General features: G+C 43.6%; 1 protein-coding gene across 5 annotated transcripts in view; it reads right to left on the bottom strand.

Moving 5' to 3' along the window:
• LOC126365945 (cholesterol 7-desaturase nvd) overlaps nucleotides 1-13,799 on the bottom strand; it is a 420,573-nt gene that overhangs the window by 116,051 nt on the left and 290,723 nt on the right. Inside the window, exon 1 of one of the 5 annotated variants that reach the window (XM_050008724.1) lies at nucleotides 7,110-7,217. The exons of the other annotated variants lie outside the window; for them this stretch is intronic. The gene's annotated coding sequence lies outside the window, so the exon portion shown is untranslated. Of the gene's footprint in view, nucleotides 1-7,109; nucleotides 7,218-13,799 lie in introns of those variants that run through there. 5 annotated transcript variants of the gene reach the window in all.

The following is a 13,799-nucleotide window of genomic DNA, read 5'->3' as shown; positions in this document are numbered from 1 at the left end:
AGGAGTGAAAGTCGTGTGGGTAAAGCACCAGTGCTTCTTTGTAGTTTCGAAGGAAGTAGATAAGGCACTGCCGGAAGTAAATCTGTGAAGACTGGTCGTGAGTCGTCGTTACGTATCTCAGTAGCGGAGAACTTGCTTGTAAAAGGCAAATGTCCCGAGTTCGAGTCTCGGTCCGGCGCACAGTTTTAATCTGTTACGAAGTCTACGATCAGCATACACGCCGCTGCACAGCGAAAATTTCATTGCGGCTCATGGCGAAGGAGAACTGAATGAGTTGGTCCCAAGTCGCAGCACGAAAACACTTCCAAAACATGTAAATAAAACACCTCTGGCTACACGCTTCACACGCCTAGTTAAGAGCCTCCCTGCACCGTCGGTATAATCGCCGCTTTGCACGAGAGGGGCGGTCATTGCGACTTACGTCAGCGCTGGACTGGTGCACGGCGTCGTGGCCAGCTCGGTGGCAGATTCACACTTGCAGCACTGCAAACGGGAAAGTGTGGTCTTTCAAGAACGTCACTAATATTTGTCCAGGAGGCTTATCCTCATTTACACTACCTCAGCACCAAGAACTTCAATTTGAAAGATACTACGATCGGAGTGCAACTTCTTTCATTTCAAACGTATGCATTTTGAGAAGAATGAAAGAATGGTGTTTCCATTTCTATATACTACCGATGCCACTGTACATTATACGTTGTACGACGCGTGTACTTCGTACCCTTACTTTCTCCTCCCCAATAAAGACCGTGAGCTGGAGAGTCCCGCACCTGCTTTCCATATTAAACCAGGACTCGAACCCCGGAACGTAGACATGCGCAGGCAATACCAGTCAGATACGTCGCACGATGTATCCTCGCAGCGTCACTTACTACTGCCAGTACCTCTGCCCCGACGTACTCCTCACAAGCTGCTCTGCACATCTCGCGCGACTACACTCCGATGTACGAACGATGGCGGTTCGCGCATGACGAGGCACGGACGTGGATTTCATTGTTGAATATTCCAAACTACAGCTGCGGTACGCGCGCGCGCATGTTTTCCGCTTGAAGAAAGTGTGTATCCTGCAAATTATATCTCTCGCTTGCTTCTGCAGAAGTGATCACTTTGCCCCCACAATCAGCGATGACAATTCGCAGCAAATGGAATCCAAGTTCACTACGCTCTCCTTTAATGCTCGGATTAGCTACGGTATTCACGGCAAACCCGCTCAAAACACTACTGAACGCTCATTGGCTGTCGGAGAACACGTGACCTAGGTGCGCAGACCATGGCTCGTGACTCCAACTGTAGCAGTCCTGGAAGAAAGTACACTGCGGAGAAGTGGCGTAGCCCCAGCCTGTGGGGTAGTTTCCAGATGGCAAAGTTCCGGATTCCAGCACACAGTTTAACTCTGCCAGAAAGTTTCAGAACAGAGCACACTCCGCTACAGAGTAATAGTTTAGTTCTGAAAAATCGCTTACGCTATGGCTTAGCCGTTTCTCCAAAGTATCCTTTCTTTCAGGGATGCTAGTCCAGCAAAGTACGCAGGAGAGCGTGTGCCAAGTTTGGAAAGTAGGAGATACGTAGCAACTGGAGATATGAGTGCGGTTACCGAGTCTCGCCAGCATAGTTCAGTCGGTGGGAGCTTTCCTCACTAAAGCCAGTATTCAGGGTTCGAGACCGGATCCGGTACGCACTTCAAATCTTCCAGGAAGTTTCAAAGAGTGCACACACACATTTCACTCGTGCTATCCTCCTGCGCGGTAAGCGATGAAAGCGATAATGTCTTGAATACTCAAATATGCAGTATTTAGACCAGCGTTTCTTAAACTGTTTCCCTGGAAATCATTCAAGGATTCCGCAAAACTTCCGTGCCCTTACTTCATAACATTCAACATTCGACAAAATAATAAAGATATACACTTAACCTCCACTTCCACTTAATAATTTTTACAGTTGGTACGAAAGTGACACCAAAAGCGGATAAGGCTGTAAGGAGCAGAGATCAGGCAGCATCTTGGTAAGTTTAACAGTGACTGCACAAGATGTGATTGTAGCAGAGAATATAAATCTACAATCTTATTCCTAGCTTGATATAATTTTGTACACTTCATACTTCATTCTAAAACACTCGCCACGCACATGCACACGTGTGGAGCCTTTCCCATCCTTTTAATAAAATTAAATCATAAGGAATTTTCGTAGCAATAGTCAGTGTAATATCGCGCTATTAACAATATTATCAGGTAATAAGAGTAAGTAACCCTTAAACTTTACTCGGCCTTGAAAAGTAGCGTTTTGTCTTAAAATAGTTTTCAATGTTTTGTAACATGTTGGAGAGGTGACTTAAAAAGAACTCTAAAGTGTTATTTGCAGAACTTGAGTTTATTTTGTGTTGGACCCAACTATGATCTCTTTAAGATATTTTAGTAGTAACTATAGCGATACCAATGAAATCGCCTCTTAAGTTGGGCCATTTGATACTTCTACAACTAATCAGTCCAGAGCAGTTACTATAAAACTTTGGAAGTATTGTATAGTGAATAATAATGACGACTCTCGGCGTTTTACACGCAGCAAAGTTCCCTCAAATAGCTCTAAGGCAGTAGCCAAAATCCATTGTCATTCGGATTCTGTTCATAGAGAAATAAAGAAAAAAAGTAGAATTCTTCAATCAGAAGCCTCACGAGCTATTGAAGTTAAAAACGCTTTTGGTTCAGACAATAGACATGGAGAATAAAAACCCAACTGGAGCTTCTTACTGAGCCAGCACCCAAATAACTGAGTGCTATGAAGCCTACTGACTTGCGGCGACTCCTAGTAAATGATAAAATGTAAGTTAGGTAAAAAAATCGCGAAATAATTAGCTACTATCCCACTTTCGATGATATTACAGATCATGGTATCACAGATTTTGCAAACAATATGAAGGATGAACTATTCGTCCAAAATCCTGTAAATTTTCATTACAAATGGATGAATCTAACGATGTAGCCGAATACACGCTGTTAATTGTGATAGCTATCCTGACGAGAATGAAATACCAATGGCCAGCGCTGTTGAAAATGATGGAGCAAAGGCTGCAAGTTTAGTGAGGCTATACAACTTATTAAAAGTATCACCATAAACTGCTCTAGTAGTGGGCATCCACTTTACGAGTCACAGGCTGGCACCTGGAGCGGAAAGAAAGCTGAGCGTCGCTTTGAATACCACAGCCCTTCACTAGCCGTGGTCCTGCTCGACATGGAAAGTCTTTTCTCTCATTCGACCTCTGAACTGGTTAACCCAGACAGTTACAGGAAGACTTAACAGTGTAACGTGCATTGCAAACCACTATACAAATCGGCATTTTTCACATTAACACACACTGTCCGATATGAAACAAGTGATAAGTGACACACACAAAGATCGCTGGGCTGATTAGGAATAACGTCACAAAATCTCGGCCAGTAAGTAAATGTTTTTTCAAAATACTCAGCGAGGACTCGGGACGTGCACCCGATACTCTTGTTTTCCACACTGAGGACAGATGAATCTCTAGAGTAGGGGTACAGACTGTCCCGTACTTTCGAGACGAGGGACGGGCTGCTTGCTTTCCTTTTATAGCACAGGTTTGAAATATGAAGGTGATTATCTGACACATTGGCTTTACAAGTTGTCTGAGTGAATTTTTTACCAATGTGAATGACAATTTAATCCTTCTGTTAAACAAGAAAAGTATTTATAGTTCATGAAATAATTCCTGCTTTCTAATAAAAATAGAATTTCTAATCATCTGAATGCTTGTTAATGAATTTGATTGCTTCCAAACAAAAAAGTCATTGTAGAAGAGAAAGGGGTGAAATAGGATATTTATTGAAGTTATTCTACGTCTGAAAGATGTTTGTTTGTTGTTGTCTTCAGTCCTGAGACTGGTTTGATGTAGTTCTCCATGCTACTCTATCCTGTGCAAGCTCCATCTCACAGTACCTTCTGCAATCTACATCCTTTTGGATCTGCTTAGTGTATTTATCTCTTGGTCTCCCTCTACGATTTTTACCCTCCACGCTGCCCTCTAATACTACGTTTGTGATCTCTTGATTCCTCAGAACATGTCCTACCAACCGATCCCTCCTTCTAGTCAAGTTGTGCCACAAACCCCTCTTCTCCCCAATCCTATTCAGTACCTACCTGAAAGATATGAATGAAGTTTTAATCAGTATTTTCCAGATGAGCAGAAGATTAAATACAAAAATGAGTTGTCGATTAAAAACCCAATTACTGCCAATGCACCACCACCTTGGATTATGTCAGCAGAAGGATACGAAACTTTTTCTTGAATTAGCATCTGGTACGTAGTTGGCATAAGTACTTAAACCTTCAGCGGAAGTGGCGCTGTTTAAAAGAGGAATATTCTTAACTGTAGCGAAATGCCATGTTTTTACTTTCGTGTGTGTGTGTGTGTGTGTGTGTGTGTGTGTGTGTGTGTGTGTGTGTGTCCGCGAACCAGGGGTCTCAGATTATGTATTCATACAGAAAGTACAACAGAATCGATGCCAAAGTTGTCATGTAAATTCAGCTTCCATTCAAAAAGGCTGATATTAAGTATGTCTGCAAAAATAAGAATCAGAACTGCTAGACTCATTAGAATTTAAGAGTCTTGCGTGATCATGTTATTCTAAATTTTAGCTGCTTTAAAAACTTTAGGATTAATTTTGAAGTTACTTTTTGAAGCAAATAATATTTCAAATAACTTTTTTGTGTGCTAATAATCCCTTTGAAGAATGTTGCATTAAGAGCATATTACAGACACACATCTGAGGTTCCAAGAAAGATGTACACATCGAAAAGGGTCCCACTTAGTGAAAAGATCAAGAAATGCCGATAAAAACTTGCTCAACGGCGTTTTCGTTGGGCATCTGTAAATTTCTCGTACTGACTGAGGGGGGCCCGTAACGTACGATTCTGGCGAAGTGAATTACTTCCATCTTTCCAAGTGATTTAGCGACGGTTCTGAGCAAATACAGCGGTCACCATGACTTCCTTTTTAACGCAACGAGATTTTTATTGGCACTATGTAGCTTGAAAATAGTAGCAATGTGATATAACCGTATCGTCTGCAGTATTCTGCGTGTATATTAGGGTGATAGTAGACTTCTAATAAATAGCAATTTCAGCCACGTCATCCTACATTTTCTTGGCATTACTGGTTCAACTGTGCGGTCAGCATACTTGTGTCTCTGGTATTTCCTCACGATTTACATGGGAGCACTGGCAAGCATCGTATCACTGTATTTCAATCTCCGGGAGCTACGAAATGCCGTTGTTTCCTCACTGTAAAAGTTTTAGCATCAGCATATATGCTGAGGGGAGTGCAATGACTCTCAGAGAACCTTCTTCTATGTCACTATTTATGAAATATTAATGCTGCCCTCGTTGCGTGGATCTCATGCGTATTCAGAACAAAAGTGCCACTTGAGACTACATTTCGAGCATTTAAATCGCCTCTGCGGAAGCGACTCTTTAAGCATGTAATTCACGGATTATGGAAACAACTGGTGCAATTGTTACGTGTATGGACTCAACTTCCGCAGGACAGCAATTCAGTTAATGTTACAACTTACTGAAATCGTTTATTCGAGAATGCTGTGACAGTTCCATCATCTGAAGTTAAAAATCAGACAATACTTCATAGCAACCTCACTATCTACGACGCTGCCAACGCTACGATAGCGCGTACTTTGTGTGTGTGTGTGTGTGTGTGTGGGGGGGGGGGGGGGGTGCAACGCTCTTATTCTTGAGAGTGGTAATATAAAGACTGCTGCCTACAACCTCCATATTCCAGAGTTTCATGATTTTTCTTTAGCCTCTGACAACATTACTGAAAGCCCCGAGTTTCTATTCGATAAGCAAGAATTTTTCACTTGGTATGCAGGACGGAAGTGAAGCCTTAAGCCCTAGGACTGCTTTTACGGCTTTTTAATGATATTTGATGAAAATATTGCTAGATGAATTAATACAATGGACCAGTCATCACACTTGGCCATTTATGGAATAGTCCGGCGTGATTGTACTGGAACCGTAATTCCAACGAAATTGTGGCTATCGGTTTTTAAATTCCATAATGCAGTTATCTTTTCATTACACTCTGACGACTTAAATATTCTGTCCATGGAGAGGAAATTTGCAAGTTAAATACATAACACGAGCAACGGAACAACTTTCATGCGAAACTCCGTAACAGCGGCATACTGGCTTGATGCTTCTGTTGAGAAGGAGCCAAGGAAGAGCACCGAAATATAGTGTTGTCTCTCCTTAACCATAATTATGAAGTGCCCACTGCCGTCTTCCCCTAAAATCTTGGTGGTGACAACGGACTTATCTGTAGCGTAACTCTAAATTTGTAATAGGTCTGAAGGCGGCAATCTGACTGTTAAGATGTCGAAGCAAGCGAACGAGAATACGAAGTAAGTGTTGTGTTAATTGCTCTGTAGCGTAGTCGGAGGTTTATGTTCGTTGCTGACAACATCTGATTCGTATTAGATTGAAATGATCGAGACGGCACATGAATCCTGCTTTGTGATTGGTTCGACCATTTTTAACTTTGCTATCAAGCCACGGCAACCAACATCTCCTCCATATTTAACACACTTGCTCATTAATATCTAAAACTGCAATGTAAACAGAAAAACGCTGCATTATCTATAGATTAGACAAACCAACGACGTCTATTTTTGATAGATGTTAATTACGCGTATTGAACACAAACTGAAAAAAAAAATAATTAAAGGGGACGGAGGATACGGGATTACGTAATTCTTGTAATTTGTCGTAACTGCACAATACATCACTCTTGGGATAGCAATTCTTGCAATTACTGCTCATTTGTCGCTCAGGAAAAAGTTCTAGACTGGCAAAGCGTGCAATATCCAGAAAGAAAGTAGGAAGCACTCACATAGTAGAAATTACATGTTCAGTTTAAAATATGAATTTGACTAGCGGTTTGTAAATTTAAGAAGTTTAGACGCGTGAGGATTTAAACAATAATTTTTTAGTAAAAGAGGGCTACCCCTTTTGAGTAAATACCTAGTTTGTACAAATGACACAGCTTTAAAAAAAATACGGTTAAAGTATGAAAGAAGTCGTACCTCTGCGGCTATATACTGAAGAAAATCACATTCGTGGCAAATGGAACGGTGCAGCGCGCGACTCGCCCGTTGTGCCGGCCTGTGCGGTGCCATACCAACGGCAGGACGCTGAAGACGGGGAAGTGAGTGTGAGCGCGTACACAGCCAGCCAGCCGGCCGGCCGGCCGGCCGGACGCCGCCAGGGCACAGCACGCGCCGCTCTGTCGTAGCAGGCAGCAGGGAGACGCAGTTCTCGCTGGTTCGGTCGTGAGACTGGCTTTTAGGGGGCCACTCGCTTCAATTCTGTTTGACGTCTATTTGTTTGGCGATAACCTTCCCCTGTTGTCATTGCGTATTTCCTCAATTACGTACAAAATTAAGGACAATTCTGGAACATCAAAAATATATTTTTAATACTGGTATATAGCAGGAAAGTTACTGTTGTCGAATTGTAGATCATTCTTGGTTACAACGCCAGTATACGATAAAACGTGATTTGAGGCTGCTGTGATGACGTGCTGAGTGTTGCAGAAGTTCCTTACGAGGCATTAGCGTTAGCTACTACACTTGCTGTGCTGAAACTTTTGTGCTTCAGTTTCCCAAAATATTATTCCGCGTCAAATTAGAGAGTGGAAGCATGCAAAGCAAAACACCCTACTGCCGTTTTCGCTGCCAGAATCAGTAATTATGTGCGCAGCCAAAGTTACTAAAGTTCGTATTTATAATATTTTTTTCTCTTTTTTCTTTCCAGTAATAGTTCTTTTCAACAAGTAAAATAGCCGTTACACAGAAGGATGTTCCTATTCGTAGTTGTGCGTCGTTGCGTTCACCCGAGTTCCAAGTCATGTAACTCAGCCGTTAATAAACGCAACTCACTGTCTTAGGATGTTCCTATTCGCAGTTGTGCGTCGTTGCGTTCACCCGAGTTCCAAGTCATGTAACTCAGCCGTTAATAAACGCAACTCACTGTCTTAGGATGTTCCTATTCGCAGTTGTGCGTCGTTGCGTTCACCCGAGTTCCAAGTCATGTAACCCAGCCGTTAATAAACGCAACTCACTGTCTTAGGATGTTCCTATTCGCAGTTGTGCGTCGTTGCGTTCACCCGAGTTCCAAGTCATGTAACTCAGCCGTTAATAAACGCAACTCACTGTCTTAGGATGTTCCTATTCGCAGTTGTGCGTCGTTGCGTTCACCCGAGTTCCAAGTCATGTAACTCAGCCGTTAATAAACGCAACTCACTGTCTTAGGATGTTCCTATTCGCAGTTGTGCGTCGTTGCGTTCACCCGAGTTCCAAGTCATGTAACTCAGCCGTTAATAAACGCAACTCACTGTCTTAGGATGTTCCTATTCGCAGTTGTGCGTCGTTGCGTTCACCCGAGTTCCAAGTCATGTAACCCAGCCGTTAATAAACGCAACTCACTGTCTTAGGATGTTCCTATTCGCAGTTGTGCGTCGTTGCGTTCACCCGAGTTCCAAGTCATGTAACTCAGCCGTTAATAAACGCAACTCACTGTCTTAGGATGTTCCTATTCGCAGTTGTGCGTCGTTGCGTTCACCCGAGTTCCAAGTCATGTAACTCAGCCGTTAATAAACGCAACTCACTGTCTTAGGATGTTCCTATTCGCAGTTGTGCGTCGTTGCGTTCACCCGAGTTCCAAGTCATGTAACTCAGCCGTTAATAAACGCAACTCACTGTCTTAGGATGTTCCTATTCGCAGTTGTGCGTCGTTGCGTTCACCCGAGTTCCAAGTCATGTAACTCAGCCGTTAATAAACGCAACTCACTGTCTTAGGATGTTCCTATTCGCAGTTGTGCGTCGTTGCGTTCACCCGAGTTCCAAGTCATGTAACTCAGCCGTTAATAAATGCAACTCACTGTTTTACACATGCAGTACCGATTGCCAAGGTGAAACTGGCGGCAGTTGCCAGGAGGCGACTTAAAGACGACGGGGGACGGAAGCGCAAACCTTTGAACTGATGCTGTGATACTTACCCAGTGAAACTCGACAAAAGGGGTTGCACAGTACAAAATGTTGGAACACTCAGAGTTACTTGTTCACTTTTCCCACTCACACTATTGCGAGCTTATCTGCTACACGTTTGTCTGCAGTCGGGTACACAACGAAATCTCCCCGCTGCAGTACCGCAGCGAGTCAAAAGAATACGGCGCAGTTTCTCTAAAGTTTATCATTGAGACGAGCTACTGAGGTAAGTTTATTTTTTCGAGATAACAGTTGTAACTTTATGAGCATCCGTCGTACAATGAAGTTACATCGCCCTTCGCACTGCACTCATTTTCTGTTTTAAGTGGCAGTTCGTTTTCGGGTAACGTTAATGAAAATTAATTAATTGCGAACCGCATACTTGTGTCTAATACGCTTGTCAATACTGAAAATTTTACTAAGCGATTCTTGTAACAAAACTAGAAAACATTTGGAGGAGCCAAATATGCATCATAGATTTTTTTCTATTATCTGTGCCCGTTCGAATAAGCAGATAAGATTATTTCGTCACAGATCTGTAAATAGACATTTTCAGTTATTATTTGTTCCCTCTTAATGAAAGTAAACAGACGAGAGGGTAAATTAAAGAAACAAATTTGGGACTACAAATCCGGAGAGGAAAAAATAAAGGACGCGCATAAAGAGGGGGGAAGAGACATACGAAACGTATGGGCAACGACAGCTGTAAGTGGGCTCGTTTTGTATGCGCAAGTGACGGAAGCACGCCCTTCGTAGGCAAACTGGGGGGTGAAGACGGGTGCTTGATCCGGATATGTGAAGCCAGTGTTCGAGAGACGAGTGCTGCCTCTCGATGTGATAGAGGTGGTGCGAAACGGCGGAATGAAGCAGTTGCCAGGGGAGAATGTACTCAGTGTAAGTGCGGAACACGAGTCACGTGAGTGACGCCAGGGGCCCGCGGGCGGCACGTGCGCGACCGCCGGCCCGGTCACGTGACGCGCCCGCTCACAACCCCGGCATTCCGCTGTCGTATTTCTTTGTCACAGCTGCTCTGTCAAATATTTATGTCAAAGAAATTTGACAGTCTAATCGTAACTTTGTCAAAGCTCGCTTTTCGTCGAAGAAATGTGATCAAATCTAGGGCTTCGCCGTAGTTAAGACGGCGTCTTTCTTCGACTCTTTATAATATCCTTGCTTCGACTGGGATGGAGGCAAGCAAGGGGCACAATGCACGCTATTAATCGTGTACCGATGAGCACGTGTGATAAGCAGCAGGCGGCTTCAGATTCACAATCACAGCAACAGCCACCCACCTCTACGTCTCTAAAAATCCAGACAGCTTTTCAGCAAGCCTTCTACTTTGTCTATTTTTGAACTCTGAAAGCCACTTGTTAAAAGTGGTTTATCTGTTTTGTACTTTTTATTAATTTTGTAGTTGTTGAACACTAATTCTATTAAATAAATTATTAGAAAATAAATATAGTTTCTAATACCCATGTAGTGTACTAAACATATATTTATCTTCAGATATTCCTCTTCAGTGCTTTTTAAACACCTTGCTTTGGTCAATGTGCACTGCAGTATCAGAGTGCTGCACTGTGAGCCAGAGTCTCTCCTGTACCGAGAAATAGCAGTGTTATGGCGAGCCCGACTCCTACGCATGTATTATTTCTCAAGCGAGTATTCTGATTTGCAATATGAGCAGTCACTTTACTGAGCAAATACTCAAATGGACTGTCCTTCACTCGTAAGTAATTAACATAAGATTTGATGGCCTCCATTCTAGCTCTCATAAGACATTTTTCTGGGTGCTTTTATTATCTCGACGTAAAACCAACGGCTTCACCCAAGCATGTTTCCTTTTTTCCGCCGATTCCCTTCCAAACACACACACAATGCAATCGTGGTACAAGCAGATACAGCGCTGAATAACAAATTGTTGTTGTCCGCCATCTTGAATTTTGATGAAAAAGATGATGACCCTTTTTCAGTGCCACGCCAAAGATCTTCGTTAAACAAATCTGACGGATATTTGATCATATTTCTATGTCAAGGAAATATGATAGTGTAATACCAGCCAAAGCAGCTCGCACCAGACGAGGACGAGGGCCGCAGTTTAGGTATTTGTGCGTGCAAAGGTGTGGACGGCTGCAGGAGGCCTGCTCTCTATCTGACGTGGCGGTTGCCTCCCTATCTAACACTCAACCCAGAGCCACCCAGCCAGTAGGCGAGACAGGTTGGTGGGCAGGGCACAGCGCTCTGCCCAGCTGCTGGGCACCCTACGTTTTACTTCAACGAGAAATCCGTCATTTAAAAAAAAAAAATAAAACAAATAAATCCAGTAAAACAAAAGAAAACTGTGGTTAAAGAATTAGAAAACTTTTTTCAGTAATTAAATGTTCCGTCTCAGAGTGCCAAAACATTTTATTAATCGAAAAGAAAGAAAATAAATATTTGTCTCTTACAATATTAGAGCTCACTTTCAATGTCATAAACTTTTGCTTTCGAATCTCAAATAAACAATCCGAATTACGACAGAATTGGAGCTCGCTTTAGATGAAATACCGACAGCAATAAACTGCAAATATGAGTATGACGTTTTGCTGCGATTGGAAGCAGTTGTTAACGTTTTAACGTTTTTCCGAGTTCAATTTAGGATTTTAAGCTTCGGCTACTGTAAACACAATGTATTGCTCTCTCTCTCTCTCTCTCTCTCTCTCTCTCTCTCTCTCTCTCTCTCTCTCTCTCTCTCTCTCTCTCCCACTCTCTCTCCCTCACTCTCCCTCCCCCACTCTCCCTCTCTCCCTCTCCTTCTCCCTCTCCCTCTCCCTCTCTTTCACACACACACACACAATGAAATAAGTTTCTCCCCTAGCAGACACACCACGAAAACTCGCACCCAACATTCAAAATTAACTATACAGTTGTCAAAAACAAAACGAGAAGCAAGTGGAGGGCAACAATAGCATACCGTCCCTCAGTAAATATGACGGCACATGTGCGTAATCCCAAATTTCGTTCTACGTATCAAAGCGTGTAATAACAAATGGGAGTGAAGTGTAAAAGGTGCGAAAAAGTGTGTGTAATTAAAGTCAGAACACACGAACGATAAGAGATAGGAGGAAAACCACAAGATGTACACCACTACTACTATCGAATAATGTCTCATAGTAATAGCTATCAAACCAAATTCTTCCGACTTCTTTGCAGAACATATGCTGTAAAACCGTAAAAGCACATAAGTAAAACCGATCTGTACTATTCCACTTTCGCAGTTAATGAAAATCAAGGTTATCATTCAAAACGAAACATAAAACGCACACGTACACGAATAAAAAAAAGTTTTGGATCACCTCGGTTCCGACAGTGCCGGAACCTGTACAGAAAATTGGAAAATAGTTCAGCATAAACATCGTTTCCACCCTTTTTATTGCTCATGAAAACCACACATTGCATGTTGTACCACCCTACAGCAAGACCTTCACAGGTGGTAGTCCAGACTGCTGCACACACCTGTACCTCTAGTACCCAGTAACACGTCCTTTTCCATTGATGCACGCCTGTATTCGTCGTGTCGTACTATCCACAAGTTCATCAAGGCACTGTCGGTCCGGACTGTCCCACTCCTCAACGGCGACTCGGCGTAGATCCCTCAGAGTGTTTGGTGGGTCCCGTCGTCCAGAAACAGGCATTTTCAATCTATCGTAGGCGTGTTCGATTGGGTTCATCACCATGTCCACTCTAGTCGAGCGATGTCGTTATCCTGAAGGAAGTCATTCACGAGATGTGCTCGTTGGGGGCGCGAACTGTCGTCCATGAAGACGAATGTCCCGCTAATGTGCTGCCGATATGGTTGCACTATCGGTAAGAGGATGGCATTCACTTATCGTTCAGCCTTGCATGACCACCAGCGGCGTACGTCGGCCCCACATAATGCCACCCCAAAACAGCAGGGAACCTCCACCTTGCTGCACTCGCTGGACAGTGTGTCTAAGGTGTTCAGCCTGACCGGGTTGCCTCCAAAGACGTCTCCGACGGTTATCTGGTTGAAGGCATACGCGACACTCATCGGTGGAGAGAACGTGATGCCAATCCCGACAGGTCCATTCGGCATGCTGTTGGGCCCATCTGCAGCGCGCATTTTACTGTTCTGAGGCATCAAGGGATCACCAATTTAGTACTGGAGGCCAGCGCGGAGGGTAAAAATCGTAGAGGGAGACCAAGAGATGAATACAGTAAGCAGATTCAGAAGAATGTAGGCTGCTGTAGGTACTGGGAAATGAAGAAGCTTGCACCGGATAGAGTAGCATGGAGAGCTGCATCAAACCAGTCTCAGGACTGAAGACAACAACAACAACAACACAATGTTCGACTGTTTTCGAGAAGGTCATGCTACACTTCGTGTAAGGAGGAGGGCTGTATAGCAACACGCGTCTCAGTTCGGACCCAGCAGGACCGTGGCTTAGCGAGCGTGCGGTTTACCGCTGCGCGACGCTGTTGCTCGCGTTAGTCACGTGATTATTGAATCGCTGGGGTCTGGAGGGCCGTACTTAACACCACGCGCGATACCTGTGGCATCGCGCGACTAGCGCCCGAGAGGACAGGCGTGCGGCACCACAGAGCCACGTCAGGTCCCGTGGGTTAGAAAATGGGCCCGTTTACAGAAAGACAAGTGTCTACACGGTCTGTGCGACGTCTGGATCGTCCCCAAATGACGTTCAAATGCTATCGTGTCTTCTTCGCGATACA

The sequence above is a fragment of the Schistocerca gregaria genome, chromosome 4, assembly GCF_023897955.1.
Source record: "Schistocerca gregaria isolate iqSchGreg1 chromosome 4, iqSchGreg1.2, whole genome shotgun sequence".
NCBI classification, from domain to species: domain Eukaryota; kingdom Metazoa; phylum Arthropoda; class Insecta; order Orthoptera; family Acrididae; genus Schistocerca; species Schistocerca gregaria.
This window is presented reverse-complemented; position numbering and strand designations above follow the sequence as displayed.